Below are 18,674 nucleotides of genomic sequence, written 5' to 3' on the forward strand. Positions count from 1 at the left end.
CTGATCGCGCTATTGCCTTCATTAGTTGCGTGGAGCTGACAGGAGCGGCGGTGTCTTCTGCAGCTCCGGTCACCTTCATGCAGCAGAGCTGGAAGCGACGCTGGAGCATCCTGGATTAGGCAGGACATGGAGGGCTTTTTCGGGCTTATTAAAGTGGTGAACCAGGGTATATGTTTGTGTTTTTTATTTCTAATAAAGGATTGTTCGGGTGTGTGTGTGTTTATTTACTGTAATTTACAGATTAATCATGGAAGGTATCTCGGGGAGACGCCTGACATGATTAATCTAGGACTTATTGGCAGCTATGGGCTGCCAATAACTCCTTATTACCCCGATTTGCCAACGCACCAGGGCAAATCGGGAAGAGCCGGATACAGTCCCAGAACTGTCGCATATAAGGTATGCGGCAATTCTGGGCGGCTGATGACTGATATTGTTAGGCTGGGGGGCTCCCCATAACGTGGGGCTCCCCATCCTGAGAATACCAGCCTTCAGCCGTATGGCTTTATCTGGCTGGTATTAAAATGGGGGGGACCGCACACCGATTTTTTCAATTATTTATTTATTTATTTTCCTGCACAGTATAGACACGCCCACTGGCTGCTGTGATTGGGTGCAGTGAGACAGCTGTCACTCAGCGTGGGGGGCGTGTCTGACTGCAACCAATCATAGGCGCCGGTGGGTGGGGAAAGCAGGGAATACGAGATTGATTAATGAGCGGCCGGCATATTCAAAGTAATTGTTGCCGCGCATTCTCTGCACAGCTGCTCCTCGCCGCGCTGGTGATCGGGGAGCAGTATGAGCCGGGGGAAGAAAAAAACCGAGCGCCAATGTAAGTATGACTGGGAACAGCAGAAAAAAAGGTAAGTATACTGACTTTAATTAAAACAAAATAAAAATAAGATCGCTAGTGTAAAAACGCACGCGCACGAAACGTGCTGAACACATACTCCGTGCGCGGTATGTGCAGGCACGGACCCATAGACTAAAGCGGGTCCGTGCCTGCGTGCTGCCAGCCAAAAACGGACATGTTGTCAGTGTAGAAAAGCGCACACACGTACTTACCTCACAGACACACGTTCCGTGCGATTTTACGTGTGTGTGCCATCTACCATTGATTAACATGGGTCTCCGTGTGTACGTGTCTCCGGTACGTGCAAATATGTACCGCACACATACAAATTACACGGATGTGTGTTGCGGGTCTAATATATAGGAATAGATCCCTCTGTGTGTAATGACTCTATATAATATATAGGAATAGATCCCTCTGTGTGTAATGACTCTATATATTATATAGAAATAGATCCCTCTGTGTGTAATGGCTCTATATAATATATAGGAATAGATCCCTCTGTGTGTAATGACTCTATATAATATGCAGGAATAGATCCTTCTGTGTGTAATGACTCTATATAATATATGCGTTTTTCTTTTTGTATTGAATTGCTGAAATAAATAAATAAACTTTTTGAAATAAACTTTTTGATGACATTCTAATTTATTGAGATGCACTTGTATATGCAGGTCATGCTCAGGTTATATCAGCTGTACCTATAAAACTAGGAGAAACCTAGGTTATTCCAGCAGTACATACAGTATAATCATATACAGAATATACCCAGGTTATACCAGCTGTACATATATAATTATATACTGTATATACCCAGGTTATACCAGCTGTACATATATAATTATATACAGGAGATGCCCAGGTTATACCAGCTGTACATATATAATTATATACAGAAGATACCCAGGTTATACCAGCTGTACATATATAATTATATACAGGAGATACCCAGGTTATACCAGCTGTACATATATAATTATATACAGGAGATGTCCAGGTTATACCAGCTGTACATATATAATTATATACAGGAGATGCCCAGGTTATAGCAGCTGTACATATATAATTATATACAGGAGATGTCCAGGTTATACCAGCTGTACATATATAATTATATACAGGAGATGCCCAGGTTATACCAGCTGTACATATATAATTATATACAGGAGATGCCCAGGTTATACCAGCTGTACATATATAATTATATACAGGAGATGCCCAGGTTATACCAGCTGTACATATATAATTATATACAGGAGATACCCAGGTTATACCAGCTGTACATATATAATTATATACAGGAGATACCCAGGTTATACCAGCTGTACATATATAATTATATACAGGAGATACCCAGGTTATACCAGCTGTACATATATAATTATATACAGAAGATGCCCAGGTTATACCAGCTATACATATATAATTATATACAGGAGATGCCCAGGTTATACCAGCTGTACATATATAATTATATACAGGAGATGCCCAGGTTATACCAGCTGTACATATATAATTCTATACAGGAGATACCCAGGTTATACCAGCTGTACATATATAATTATATACAGAAGATACCCAGGTTATAGCAGCTGTACATATATAATTATATACAGGAGATGCCCAGGTTATACCAGCTGTACATATATAATTCTATACAGAAGATACCCAGGTTATACCAGCTGTACATATATAATTATATACAGGAGATACCCAGGTTATACCACCTGTACATATATAATTATAAACAGGAGATACCAGCTGTACATATATAATTATATACAGGAGATGCCCAGGTTATACCAGCTGTACATATATAATTATATACAGAAGATGCCCAGGTTATACCAGCTGTACATATATAATTATATACAGGAGATGCCCAGGTTATACCAGCTGTACATATATAATTATATACAGGAGATACCCAGGTTATACCAGCTGTACATATATAATTATATACAGGAGATACCCAGGTTATACCAGCTGTACATATATAATTATATACAGGAGATACCCAGGTTATACCAGCTGTACATATATAATTATATACAGAAGATGCCCAGGTTATACCAGCTATACATATATAATTATATACAGGAGATGCCCAGGTTATACCAGCTGTACATATATAATTATATACAGGAGATGCCCAGGTTATACCAGCTGTACATATATAATTCTATACAGGAGATACCCAGGTTATACCAGCTGTACATATATAATTATATACAGAAGATACCCAGGTTATAGCAGCTGTACATATATAATTATATACAGGAGATACCCAGGTTATACCACCTGTACATATATAATTATATACAGGAGATACCAGCTGTACATATATAATTATATACAGGAGATGCCCAGGTTATACCAGCTGTACATATATAATTATATACAGAAGATGCCCAGGTTATACCAGCTGTACATATATAATTATATACAGGAGATCCCCAGGTTATACCAGCTGTACATATATAATTATATACAGGAGATACCAGCTGTACATATATAATTATATACAGGAGATGCCCAGGTTATACCAGCTGTACATATATAATTATATACAGAAGATGCCCAGGTTATACCAGCTGTACATATATAATTATATACAGGAGATACCAGCTGTACATATATAATTATATACAGGAGATGCCCAGGTTATACCAGCTGTACATATATAATTATATACAGAAGATGCCCAGGTTATACCAGCTGTACATATATAATTATATACAGGAGATGCCCAGGTTATACCAGCTGTACATATATAATTATATACAGGAGATGCCCAGGTTATACCAGCTGTACATATATAATTATATACAGGAGATGCCCAGGTTATACCAGCTGTACATATATAATTATATACAGAAGATGCCCAGGTTATACCAGCTGTACATATATAATTATATACAGGAGATGCCCAGGTTATACCAGCTGTACATATATAATTATATACAGGAGATACCCAGGTTATACCAGCTGTACATATATAATTATATACAGAAGATGCCCAGGTTATACCAGCTGTACATATATAATTATATACAGGAGATGCCCAGGTTATACCAGCTGTACATATATAATTATATACAGGAGATGCCCAGGTTATACCAGCTGTACATATATAATTATATACAGGAGATGTCCAGGTTATACCAGCTGTATATATATAATTATATACAGGAGATGCCCAGCTTACACCAGCTGTACATATATAATTATATACAGGACATGCCCAGGTTATACCAGCTGTGCATATATAATTATATACAGGAGATGTCAAGGTTATACCAGCTGTACATATATAATTATATACAGGAGATGCCCAGGTTATACCAGCTGTACATATATAATTATATACAGAAGATGCCCAGGTTATACCAGCTGTACATATATAATTATATACAGGAGATGCCCAGGTTATACCAGCTGTACATATATAATTATATACAGGACATGCCCAGGTTATACCAGCTGTGCATATATAATTATATACAGGAGATGTCCAGGTTATACCAGCTGTACATATATAATTATATACAGGAGATGCCCAGGTTATACCAGCTGTACATATATAATTATATACAGGAGATGCCCAGGTTATACCAGCTGTACATATATAATTATATACAGGAGATACCCAGGTTATACCAGCTGTACATATATAATTATATACAGAAGATGCCCAGGTTATACCAGCTGTACATATATAATTATATACAGGAGATGCCCAGGTTATACCAGCTGTACATATATAATTATATACAGGAGATGCCCAGGTTATACCAGCTGTACATATATAATTATATACAGGAGATGTCCAGATTATACCAGCTGTATATATATAATTATATACAGGAGATGCCCAGCTTACACCAGCTGTACATATATAATTATATACAGGACATGCCCAGGTTATACCAGCTGTGCATATATAATTATATACAGGAGATGTCTAGGTTATACCAGCTGTACATATATAATTATATACAGGAGATGCCCAGGTTATACCAGCTGTACATATATAATTATATACAGAAGATGCCCAGGTTATACCAGCTGTACATATATAATTATATACAGGAGATGCCCAGGTTATACCAGCTGTACATATATAATTATATACAGGAGATGCCCAGGTTATACCAGCTGTACATATATAATTATATACAGGAGATGCCCAGGTTATACCAGCTGTACATATATAATTATATACAGAAGATGCCCAGGTTATACCAGCTGTACATATATAATTATATACAGGAGATGCCCAGGTTATACCAGCTGTACATATATAATTATATACAGGAGATACCCAGGTTATACCAGCTGTACATATATAATTATATACAGAAGATGCCCAGGTTATACCAGCTGTACATATATAATTATATACAGGAGATGCCCAGGTTATACCAGCTGTACATATATAATTATATACAGGAGATGCCCAGGTTATACCAGCTGTACATATATAATTATATACAGGAGATGTCCAGGTTATACCAGCTGTATATATATAATTATATACAGGAGATGCCCAGCTTACACCAGCTGTACATATATAATTATATACAGGACATGCCCAGGTTATACCAGCTGTGCATATATAATTATATACAGGAGATGTCCAGGTTATACCAGCTGTACATATATAATTATATACAGGAGATGCCCAGGTTATACCAGCTGTACATATATAATTATATACAGGAGATACCCAGGTTATACCAGCTGTACATATATAATTATATACAGAAGATGCCCAGGTTATACCAGCTGTACATATATAATTATATACAGGAGATGCCCAGGTTATACCGGCTGTACATATATAATTATATACAGGAGATGCCCAGGTTATACGAGCTATACATATATAATTATATACAGGAGATGCCCAGCTTATACCAGTTGTACATATATAATTATATACAGAGGATGCCCAGGTTATACCATCTGTACATATATAATTATACACAGGAGATGCCCAGGTTATACCAGCTGTACATATATAATTATATACAGGAGATGTCCAGGTTATACGAGCTATACATATATAATTATATACAGGAGATACCCAGGTTATACCAGATGTACATATATAATTATATACAGGAGATGTCCAGGTTATACGAGCTATACATATATAATTATATACAGGAGATACCCAGGTTATACCAGCTGTACATATATAATTATATACAGGAGATGTCCAGGTTATACGAGCTATACATATATAATTATATACAGGAGATACCCAGGTTATACCAGATGTACATATATAATTATATACAGGAGATGGCCAGGTTATACCAGCTGTACATATATAATTATATACAGAAGATGCCCAGGTTATACCAGCTGTACATATATAATTATATACAGGAGATGCCCAGGTTATACCAGCTGTACATATATAATTATATACAGGAGATGCCCAGGTTATACCGGCTGTACATATATAATTATATACAGGAGATGCCCAGGTTATACGAGCTATACATATATAATTATATACAGGAGATACCCAGGTTATACCAGCTGTACATATATAATTATATACAGGAGATGCCCAGGTTATACGAGCTATACATATATAATTATATACAGGAGATACCCAGGTTATACCAGCTGTACATATATAATTATATACAGGAGATGGCCAGGTTATTCCAGCTGTACATATATAATTATATACAGGAGATGCCCAGGTTATACCAGCTGTACATATATAATTATATACAGGAGATGCCCAGGTTATACCAGCTGTACATATATAATTATATACAGGAGATGTCCAGGTTATACCAGCTGTACATATATAATTATATACAGGAGATGCCCAGGTTATACCAGCTGTACATATATAATTATATACAGGAGATACCCAGGTTATACCGGCTGTACATATATAATTATATACAGGAGATGTCCAGGTTATACCAGCTGTACATATATAATTATATACAGGAGATGCCCAGGTTATACCAGCTGTACATATATAATTATATACAGGAGATGCCCAGGTTATACCAGCTGTACATATATAATTATATACAGGAGATGCCCAGGTTATACCAGCTATACATATATAATTATATCAAAAAAGGAGAAAAAGGAGATAGGGCACGGGTAATATGCAAAATATAAGTTTTTTATTAAGATAATACAACATGGTATAAAAACACATACAAAAAGGATTGGGTCAGGGGGGCGTGGGTAAGGACTGTCAATCCTTATGTGAAATGTGGGGTAAGAGAAATGCCATACAGAACCAGGCCAGGTTGTATTAACAGGTACAGCGGCTCAATCTATGGGGGCGCACATGAGAAGACCTTGTGCATGGGAAAATGCATATGTGCCTATACAGGCATGTAATTAAACATGTGTCCCCCAAAGAACATAGTAAAAACAGGTAGCAAGGTGAATACAAAAACACCAGTCTCTCCAGTGGCTATGAGGCAGTGCTAGGGTTAATGAAAATAAAGCCACAGGGCAGAGAATGTGCATTAAAGTAGTGAGCACCCTGTACCTGTATATAAAGGAGCCGCTGTATTACCTGGTGGTGAGGAGGGCTGGCTCTGGAGGCAAGAAGTGAACCTCCAACAGCCGTTTCGCAGACGCTTTTTCTATAGGAAAATATTGACTTCATTGGCACATTCTCTGCCCTGTGGCTTTATTTTCATTAACCCTAGCACTGCCTCATAGCCACTGGAGAGACTGGTGTTTTTGTATTCACCTTGCTACCTGTTTTTACTATGTTCTTTGGGGGACACATGTTTAATTACATGCCTGTATAGGCACATATGCATTTTCCCATGCACAAGGTCTTCTCATGTGCGCCCCCATAGATTGAGCCGCTGTACCTGTTAATACAACCTGGCCTGGTTCTGTATGGCATTTCTCTTACCCCACATTTCACATAAGGATTGACAGTCCTTACCCACGCCCCCCTGACCCAATCCTTTTTGTATGTGTTTTTATACCATGTTGTATTGTCTTAATAAAAAACTTATATTTTGCATATTACCCGTGCCCTATCTCCTTTTTCTCCTTTTTTGATATGTCTACCGGAGTCGGCACCACTCCCGAGGGATACCATTTTGCTATCCACTCGGAGCATTAACCATGGCCAAATTTATGTTTATAATATATAATTATATACAGGAGATACCCAGGTTATACCAGCTGTACATATATAATTATATACAGGAGATGGCCAGGTTATTCCAGCTGTACATATATAATTATATACAGGAGATGCCCAGGTTATACCAGCTGTACATATATAATTATATACAGGAGATGCCCAGGTTATACCAGCTGTACATATATAATTATATACAGGAGATGTCCAGGTTATACCAGCTGTACATATATAATTATATACAGGAGATGCCCAGGTTATACCAGCTGTACATATATAATTATATACAGGAGATGCCCAGGTTATACCAGCTGTACATATATAATTATATACAGGAGATGCCCAGGTTATACCAGCTGTACATATATAATTATATACAGGAGATGCCCAGGTTATACCAGCTGTACATATATAATTATATACAGGAGATACCCAGGTTATACCAGCTGTACATATATAATTATATACAGGAGATGTCCAGGTTATACCAGCTGTACATATATAATTATATACAGGAGATGTCCAGGTTATACCAGCTGTACATATATAATTATATACAGGAGATGTCCAGGTTATACCAGCTGTACATATATAATTATATACAGGAGATGTCCAGGTTATACCAGCTGTGCATATATAATTATATACAGGAGATGTCCAGGTTATACCAGCTGTACATATATAATTATATACAGAAGATACCCAGGTTATACCAGCTGTACATATATAATTATATACAGGTGATGCCCAGGTTATACCAGCTGTGCATATATAATTATATACAGGAGATGTCCAGGTTATACCAGCTGTACATATATAATTATATACAGGAGATGCCCAGGTTATACCAGCTGTACATATATAATTATATACAGGAGATGCCCAGGTTATACCAGCTGTGCATATATAATTATATACAGGAGATGTCCAGGTTATACCAGCTGTACATACATGATTAAACCGTGTAACTGAAGGACCTCCTGCTTAAAGGGACACTTTTGATAATGTTACGGTTCTAAACAGGGTTGCTCAGGAGTCGGGGCTAACATCAGGTACCCATAGTTCGCTGTAAATGGGGACTTGTTATATCAGGTTACCAAGCAGAGAGGTGATGTAATAGAGCAACTGTTGGTACCAAGGCCATATAGGAGTAAGGTGGTAGACGTGGCCCATTCTCATGTCTTTGGTGGTCATCTGGGCATGGACAAAACCCAAGAGTGGATCCTTCAAGGGTTCTACTGACCTGGATGTCACAGAGAGATCTTGAACTATTGCAGGTCCTGTCCCAACTGCCAGCTAACCATTCCGATTGTTCACTTCAGTAGTCCCTTAGTGACTTTACCCATCATAGAGGTCCCGGTTGACTGAATTGCTTTGGATTTAGTAGAACCCCTGGTCAAGTCCACCAGGATGCATCAATATCCTAGTTGTCTTGGACTATGTGACACAGTACGCACAGTAGCTACCACTTAGGAACTCCTCCATTTGGGGTAAATCCTGAAAGCTAGCCCATATCTTCTCCCGTATGGGACTGTCAAGGGAGATTGTGCACCCTTCATGTCTAGAGTGTTGACAGAGTTGTGTAAAGTCCTCCAGATTACTAAAATCAGGACATCTGTATACAGGGCCAGATTAAGGTTGGTGGGGGCCCCTGGGCAGAAAATCTGGTGGGGGCCCAATAACGTTAACAATTTTAGCCGTAACAGTAGAGCACGCACTATAGCATTTAGATATAAATACTGCACCTCAGTCTCACATTCCCTCTTCTCAGCATACTGTGCCCTCCTCCATACTGTGCCCTCACACACCTTGCTGCCCCTTCTCTATACTGCACCTCAGTCTCACATTCCCCCTCCTCAGCATACTGTGCCCTCCATACTGTGCCCTCACACTGGCCACCATGCTGCCCCTTCTCTATACTGCCTATGTCCTTCACTATCCAGTCACTATACTGTACCTCCGTCTCACATTCCCCCGCCTCAGCATACTGTGCCCTCCATACTGAGCCCTCACACTGGCCACCATGCCGCCCCTTCTCTATACTGCTTATCCCCCCTCCCCCACTACCCAGTCTCTATTCTATGCCCCTCACACTTTTCTTTCCCAATACTGTCTACTTACAATTTTCTCCCACCATACTGCTGCCTCACACTTTCCAATGGTGCCCCTTTGATAAATATGCAAATATGCCGCATGCCCCCCAAAGGTATGCCCCTGCACAGTGTACAGGAAAATACATGACTGGTACACGCAGGGCCGGCTCCAGGTTTTTGTGGGCCCTGGGCGAAAGAGTCTCAGTGGGCCCCATCCACACACAGACATGCACAGATACATACACATACAGGCATACGTACACATATATATTTAAAGAGAAATTCACAAAAACACATATAAACAGACATAAATCTAGACACAGTCATATACACTGACATACATAGATGACATACACACATCATACACAGATACACATCATACATGCACACACAGACACATTTTTATATTTTTATATATATTTTTAATATTGGGAAGCCGGCAACAGTCTCATTCACCTCCCCGCTTGTCTCCATCCAACTCCTCCTGGGCATGTGTCTGTGCCACGCTGATTGGTGGCAGTCACTAACAGACATGGCCGCACATAGAGCACACTAACACCGATGTATATACACATCACATGAGAGGCTGGGGACATACACATTACTGGGGGGGCATAAATATTACTAAGGAAAGGGGTATGGAGCAATGGGGGGCATACAGCTCTAGAGGGGGGCAGTGGCTCTGAGGTGGGGGGACAAACAGCTCTGAGGTGGGGGGGTGACATGCAGCTCTTAGGGTATACAGCTCTGGGGTGGAAGGGACATACAACGCTGGGGGTATAGTATTATGCAGCCTCAATATTCCTCCATATAGTATTATGCAGCCCCGATATGGCATTATGCAGCCCTGATATGGCATTATGCAGCCCCGATATGGCATTATGCAGCCCCGATATGGCATTATGCAGCCCCCATATGGCATTATGCAGCCCTCATATGGCATTATGCAGCCCCCATATGGCACTATGCAGCCCCCATATGGCACTATGCAGCCCCCATATGGCACTATGCAGCCCCCATATTATAATAAGCAGTCCTCATATAGTACAATGCAGACCCATATAGCAGTAGGCACCCTCATGTAGTATACAGCCCCCATATGGCACTATGCAGCCCCCATATGGCACTATGCAGCCCCCATATTACAATAAGCAGTCCTCATATAGTACAATGCAGACCCATATAGCAGTAGGCACCCTCATGTAGTATACAGCCCCCATATAGCACAATGCAGACCCATATAGCATTAGGCACCCTCATGTAGTACACAGCCCCTATATAGCACAGTGCAGACCCAGATAGCATTAGGCATCCTCACGTAGTACACAGCCCCTATATAGCACAGTGCAGAGCCAATAGCATTAGGCATCCTCACATAGTACACAGCCCCTATATAGCACAGAGCAGACCAGATAATATTAAGCACCTTCACATAGTACACAGCCCCTATATAGCACAGTGCAGACCCTGATAGCATTAGGCATCCTCATGTAGTATACAGCCCCTATATAGCACAGTGCAGAGCCAGTTAGCATTAGGCACCCTCATGTAGTATACAGCCAGTATATAGCACAGTGCAGAGAACCAGATAGCAATAGGCATCCTCATGTAGTGTACAGCCGCCATATCATTTAATGTACCCCCATGGTCGTCTGGCCACAGTGATTGTACATACTGACTTCTCCTCGTTCCCCCGCTGCTCCGGTCTCCTCGGCGCGTCCATTGCTGTTGTTCGACCTATCAGCAGGCGCGCAGTGATGACGTCACCGAGCTCCGCTGCAGAGCTGTCAGATTGCCAACAGAGACAGTGAGGAGAATCATGAGAGAGAGCCGCCCAATCTCATCATTGCTCTCAATTGTATCGGCAACTGCGATGCCGATACAATTGAAAGTGCGATCCTCGGCGGGGGGGAGGCTGGTGACAGCGCTAGCACCGGGCCCCCTGACTAGCGGTACGCCACTCCTGCCACCGCGATTGGGCCCCCCGACAGCTCAGGGCCCCAGCATTTGACCGGGTTTACTGTGATACAGACACCAGATGTTATACAATATACACATTATATGCCATCTGATGTGTGTACACAGTATATCACACTGCTCTGTACACTGGATGTGGTATACCATGTACACAGTATATCACACTGCTCTGTACACTGGATGTGGTATACCATGTACACAGTATATCACACTGCTCTGTACACTGGATGTGGTATACCATGTACACAGTATATCACACTACTCTGTACACTGGATGTGATATATAATGTACACAGTATATCACACTGCTCTGTACACTGGATGTGGTATACCATGTACACAGTATATCACACTGCTCTGTACACTGGATGTGATATATAATGTACACAGTATATCACACTGCTCTGTACACTGGATGTGATATCCCATGTACACAGTATATCACACTACTCTGTACACTGGATGTGGTATACCATGTACACAGTATATCACACTGCTCTGTACACTGGATGTGGTATACCATGTACATAGTATATCACACTACTCTGTACACTGGATGTGGTATACCATGTACACAGTATATCACACTGCTCTGTACACTGGATGTGGTATACCATGTACACAGTATATCACACTACTCTGTACACTGGATGTGGTATACCATGTACACAGTATATCACACTGCTCTGTCCACTGGATGTGATATATAATGTACACAGTATATCACACTACTATGTACACTGGATGTGGTATCCCATGTACACAGTATATCACACTGCTCTGTACACTGGATGTGATATATAATGTACACTGGATGTGATATATAATGTACACAGTATATCACACTGCTCTGCACACTGGATGTGGTATATAATGTACACAGTATATCACACTGCTCTGTACACTGGATGTGGTATATAATGTACACAGTATATCACACTGCTCTGCACACTGGATGTGGTATACCATGTACACAGTATATCACACTGCTCTGTACACTGGATGTGATAAATAATGTACACAGTATATCACACTGCTCTGTACACTGGATGTGATATATAATGTACACAGTATATCACACTACTCTGTACACTGGATGTGATATACCATGTACACAGTATATCACACTGCTCTGTACACTGGATGTGATATATAATGTACACAGTATATCACACTACTCTGTACACTGGATGTGGTATCCCATGTACACAGTATATCACACTGCTCTGTACACTGGATGTGATATATAATGTACACAGTATATCACACTGCTCTGTACACTGGATGTGGTATATAATGTACACAGTATATCACACTACTCTGTACACTGGATGTGGTATATAATGTACACAGTATATCACACTGCTCTGTACACTGGATGTGGTATATAATGTACACAGTATATCACACTGCTCTGTACACTGGATGTGGTATACCATGTACACAGTATATCACACTGCTCTGTACACTGGATGTGATATATAATGTACACAGTATATCACACTGCTCTGTACACTGGATGTGATATATAATGTACACAGTATATCACACTGCTCTGTACACTGGATGTGGTATACCATGTACACAGTATATCACACTACTCTGTACACTGGATGTGGTATACCATGTACACAGTATATCACACTGCTCTGTACACTGGATGTGGTATACCATGTACACAGTATATCACACTGCTCTGTACACTGGATGTGGTATCCCATGTACACAGTATATCACACTGCTCTGTACACTGGATGTGGTATATAATTTACACAGTATATCACACTGCTCTGTACACTGGATGTGGTATATAATGTACACAGTATATCACACTGCTCTGTACACTGGATGTGGTATATAATGTACACAGTATATCACACTGCTCTGTACACTGGATGTGGTATATAATGTACACAGTATATCACACTGCTCTGTACACTGGATGTGGTATATAATGTACACAGTATATCACACTGCTCTGTACACTGGATGTGGTATATAATGTACACAGTATATCGCACTGCTCTGTACACTGGATGTGGTATACCATGTACACAGTATATCACACTGCTCTGTACACTGGATGTGATATATAATGTACACAGTATATCACACTGCTCTGTACACTGGATGTGGTATATACACAGATATACAATGCCCTGCACTGATCACACCTGGGCCTACAGGACCTCACATATTCTATATGTAATATGGGCCATATAGTGTAATGTGTGCTGCAGGCTCAGATGTGATCAATGCAGGATTCTGTGTAGTGATGTTTGTGCTGGAGATCAGTGTGAGTTATTGCAGGGGAGGGATGAGGCCGATGACCCGGCACTGACAGCCCGACCTGATCTGCAGCAGCTCACACTCCTGCAATAACTCACACTGATCCCGCCGGCAGAGCTGCCGCTGACACTATGAAATCTCGTCCTGCTCCCTCCTCACTGCAGCCTCCTGCCCGGCACCATGATGGATGATGTCACTCACCATCATCCACCAAGGCCTCGGCTCCGGTCCTCCCACAAGCTCCTGTACGGCACGAAGAAGCAGCAGCGCGGTGACGTCATCCTTGCAGACTCAGCCCACACAGCATGCAGTGGGCGTGTCTGCAGCATAGTGACGGCCAGATTGAAATTCTCTTAAAGGTACAGTGTGGTCCTGAACCTTAATAAAATGGCGCTCACACTGATGGTGGTGGGGGCCCCCTCAGAAGCTCTTGTGGTGGGGGCCCCTGGGCTGAAGCCCCGCCTGCCCCGCCTATAATCCGGCCCTGTCTGTATAACATCCGCAGATGGACAGTTTTGTAAAGAGGTTCAACAAAACCTTGAAGGCCATGCTCAAGAAGTTTGTAGGGATAGATGGCTGCAACTGGGATTGTCTGCTCCCGTATACGATGTTCTCCATTTGAGAAGTTCCACAGGACTCTACTGGTTTTCTCAGTTTGAATTCCTTTATAACCAACATCCTCGAAGATGCCTAAACATAGCGAAGGAGACGTGAGAAGCCAAAGTTACACCCTATAGGAGCATAATTGAACATGTGGCGCAGATGTAGGAAATGATTGTGGTAGTGATGCCTATTGTGAAGCAAAACATTCTCCAGGCCCAAGAGGCCCAGGAGAGGGTCCACAATCGATTGGCAAGGGTAAGAAAATTCAAGCCTGGAGACCAGGTGTTAGTGCTGATCAAGTTTCTGTCCAAATGGCAGGGGCCTTGTGAAGAGGTAGAAAAACTTGGGAAGGTGAACTATAAGCTCCACTAGCCAGGAAGACAAAAGCCTTATCAAGTATAGCACCTCAACCTGATTAAGCGTTTGCGAGACAGGGAGCCGGGTGAAACTTCATGTTTGGTGGCTCATTGAGGATGTCACCGTGGCAGAAACACTGTCACTGGCCTAGAAACAGCAGTGACGGGAAGTGCTCCAGCAAAACCGAGACCTGTTTTCAGAATTGCCGTGAAGTGCGCAGATCACGGAACATGAGATTCTTACGGAACATCATGTGCGTGTGAACTTGAAGACATACCAGATGCCTGTAGCCTGTTGACAGCTGATCTCGGAGGAGGTGAAGCGAATGTTGAGCCTGGGCATCAATGAGGAGTCTCAGAGTGACTGGTGCAGCCCCATTATCTTGGTGCTGAAACCCAATGGCGATTGGAGATTTTGCAATCAGTATCAGAAGTTTAATGAAGTCTCCAAATGTGTATCCAGTGCCTAGTATTGTTCAGCTAATTGAGAAGCTAGGGTCGGCACACTATATTACCACTGTCACGATTCCTATGTGCAGAACATTCTATATTGTTCTGCTATGCTCTCCTGCAAAGCCTGTACATGTTGTCTATGGGGCAGAGTGTTTTGCAGGATGAACGCTCTACTGGTTGTTTCACAGCATTGGGTTCCACGCTGGTTCTGGGAGGTGCTGTCGCAGATGCTTCTCGTCCTCGATGATTGCTCTCCTTCATTAGGGAGCGTGTTAGCTCAGGATGCCGCCAGTCGTACTTCCTGGTTACAGTTGTGCTGTTGGCTCCCGTGGTGCTCAGTGTTCAGAGCTTAGGGTACCTTCACACTTTAGCGATGCAGCAGCTATCCGACCAGCGATCTGACCTGGTCAGGATCGCTGCTGCATCGTTACATGGTCGCTGGTGAGCTGTCAAACAGGCAGATCTCACTAGCGACCAGTGACCAGCCCCCAGCCAGCAGCGACGTGCAAGCGACGCTGCGCTTGCACGGAGCCGGCGTCTGGAAGCTGCGGACACTGGTAACTAAGGTAAACATCGGGTATGGTTACCCGATGTTTACCTTAGTTACCAGCTCACACCGCTTAGCTTAGCTGTGCAGGGAGCAGGAGCCGGCACTGGCAGCGTGAGAGCTGCGGAGGCTGGTAACGAAGGTAAATATCGGGTAACCACCTTGGTTACCCGATGTTTACCTTGGTTACAGCTTACCACAGGCTGTCAGACGCCGGCTCCTGCTCCCTTCACATTCAGGATTGTTGCTCTCTCGCTGTCACACACAGCGATGTGTGCTTATCAGCGGGAGAGCAACAATAAAAAAATGAACCAGGGCTGTGTGTAACGAGCAGCGATCTCACAGCAGGGGCCAGATCGCTGCTCAGTGTCACACACAGCGAGATCGCTAATGAGGTCACAAAAAACGTGACTCAGCAGCGATCTCAGTAGCGATCTCGCTGTGTGTGAAGTATCCCTTGGTCTCTCGACTCCGGACTGCTGATTACCAGTTTCTGCCTGTCCTCCCCTGTTTCTGTTGTTACTTCCTGGCTTCTGACCTCAGACTTCCTCCTGACCACGTCCCCGTCTGCTCCCTGTATCTTGTAGGTACTCTCCTGGAACCCTGACCTTTGGCTTGTACTTTGACCTCGTCTCTGTCTGCCCCCCGTGTACTGTCATGCCCTCCTGGTTTATGATCACGGGCTGTCTGACTACCTCTCCATTTACTGCATGCAAGTAGTGTCTAGCGCCACCTAGTGACAGTCATCCCAATGACTCTTGACCTAACGAAAGTGTATTGGCAAATCCCTCCAACGCAAGAAGCTAAGGAGAAGATGGCCTTTTCTATACATGATGGCTGCTTTCAGTATAAAAGGATGCTGTTCAGGTTGCAAGGAGCTCCAGCCACCTTCCAGAGGTCCATGGACCAGTTTCTAGTTCCTGACAAGAAATACATCATGATTTTCAGCACGGAGTCGGGACGTCGTCTAACAAAAGATCTGTGCGGTGTTTGATGCTCTAAGGAAGATAGGGTTTTCTATAAACTCAAAGAAGTATGCCAGGGGGAAGGAGGAGGACAAATACCTAGGCTATGTAGATGGAAGGAGCGAAAGCAAGCCCCAAATAAATAAACTGTACACCATCCAGAATTGGCCAAGAATTGGCCAAAACCACTGTCAAAGAAGCAAATCAGGGCATTTCTTGGAATTGTGGTATTTTGCAGACGGTTCATCCCAAACTTCGCTGTGAGTGCAGCACCCCTGACCGACCTCCTTAAAGGTGCGAAGTTGGCTATGGCCAAGTGGACTTCAGAAGCAGAGGTGACACTAAACCACTGGAATACCAGGACTAGACACTAAACCACTAGATTACCAGGGCTAGACACTAAACCACTAGATTAACAGGGATAGACACTAAACCACTAAATTACCAGGGATTGACACTAAACCACTAGATTACCAGTGATAGACACTAAACAACTGGATTACCAGGGATAGACACTAAACCACTAGATTACCAGTGATAGACACTAAACCACTAGATTAACAGGGATAGACACTAAACCACTAAATTACCAGGGATTGACACTAAACCACTAGATTACCAGTGATAGACACTAAACCACTAGATTACCAGGGATAGACACTAAACCACTAGATTACCAGTGATAGACACTAAACAACTGGATTACCAGGGATAGACACTAAACCACTAGATTACCAGTGATAGACACTAAACCACTAGATTAACAGGGATAGACAGTAAACCACTAAATTACCAGGGATTGACACTAAACCACTAGATTACCAGTGATAGACACTAAACCACTAGATTACCAGGGATAAACACTAAACCACTGTGTTACCTGGGCTAGACACTAAACCACTAGATTAACAGGGATAGACACTAAACCACTAAATTACCAGGGATTGACACTAAACCACTAGATTACCAGTGATAGATACTAAACAACTGGATTACCAGGGATAGACACTAAACCACTAGATTACCAGGGCTAGACACTAAACCACTAGATTAACAGGGATAGACACTAAACCACTAAATTACCAGGGATTGACACTAAACCACTAGATTACCAGTGATAGACACTAAACAACTGGATTACCAGGGATAGACACTAAACCACTAGATTACCAGTGATAGACACTAAACCACTAGATTAACAGGGATAGACACTAAACCACTAAATTACCAGGGATTGACACTAAACCACTAGATTACCAGTGATAGACACTAAACCACTAGATTACCAGGGATAGACACTAAACCACTAGATTACCAGTGATAGACACTAAACAACTGGATTACCAGGGATAGACACTAAACCACTAGATTACCAGTGA

At 42.0% G+C, this 18,674-nt stretch overlaps 1 long non-coding RNA gene across 1 annotated transcript in view; it reads right to left on the reverse strand.

Moving 5' to 3' along the window:
- The window catches only part of LOC142249174 (uncharacterized), a 39,118-nt gene extending 24,463 nt beyond the window's left edge, over positions 1-14,655 (reverse strand). Inside the window, exon 1 of the long non-coding RNA XR_012725003.1 lies at positions 14,573-14,655. This is a non-coding gene — a long non-coding RNA (uncharacterized LOC142249174). The remainder of the gene's footprint in view (positions 1-14,572) is intronic.
- Between the last annotated feature and the right edge of the window lie 4,019 nt (positions 14,656-18,674).

The sequence above is a fragment of the Anomaloglossus baeobatrachus genome, chromosome 8, assembly GCF_048569485.1.
Source record: "Anomaloglossus baeobatrachus isolate aAnoBae1 chromosome 8, aAnoBae1.hap1, whole genome shotgun sequence".
Classification (NCBI taxonomy): domain Eukaryota; kingdom Metazoa; phylum Chordata; class Amphibia; order Anura; family Aromobatidae; genus Anomaloglossus; species Anomaloglossus baeobatrachus.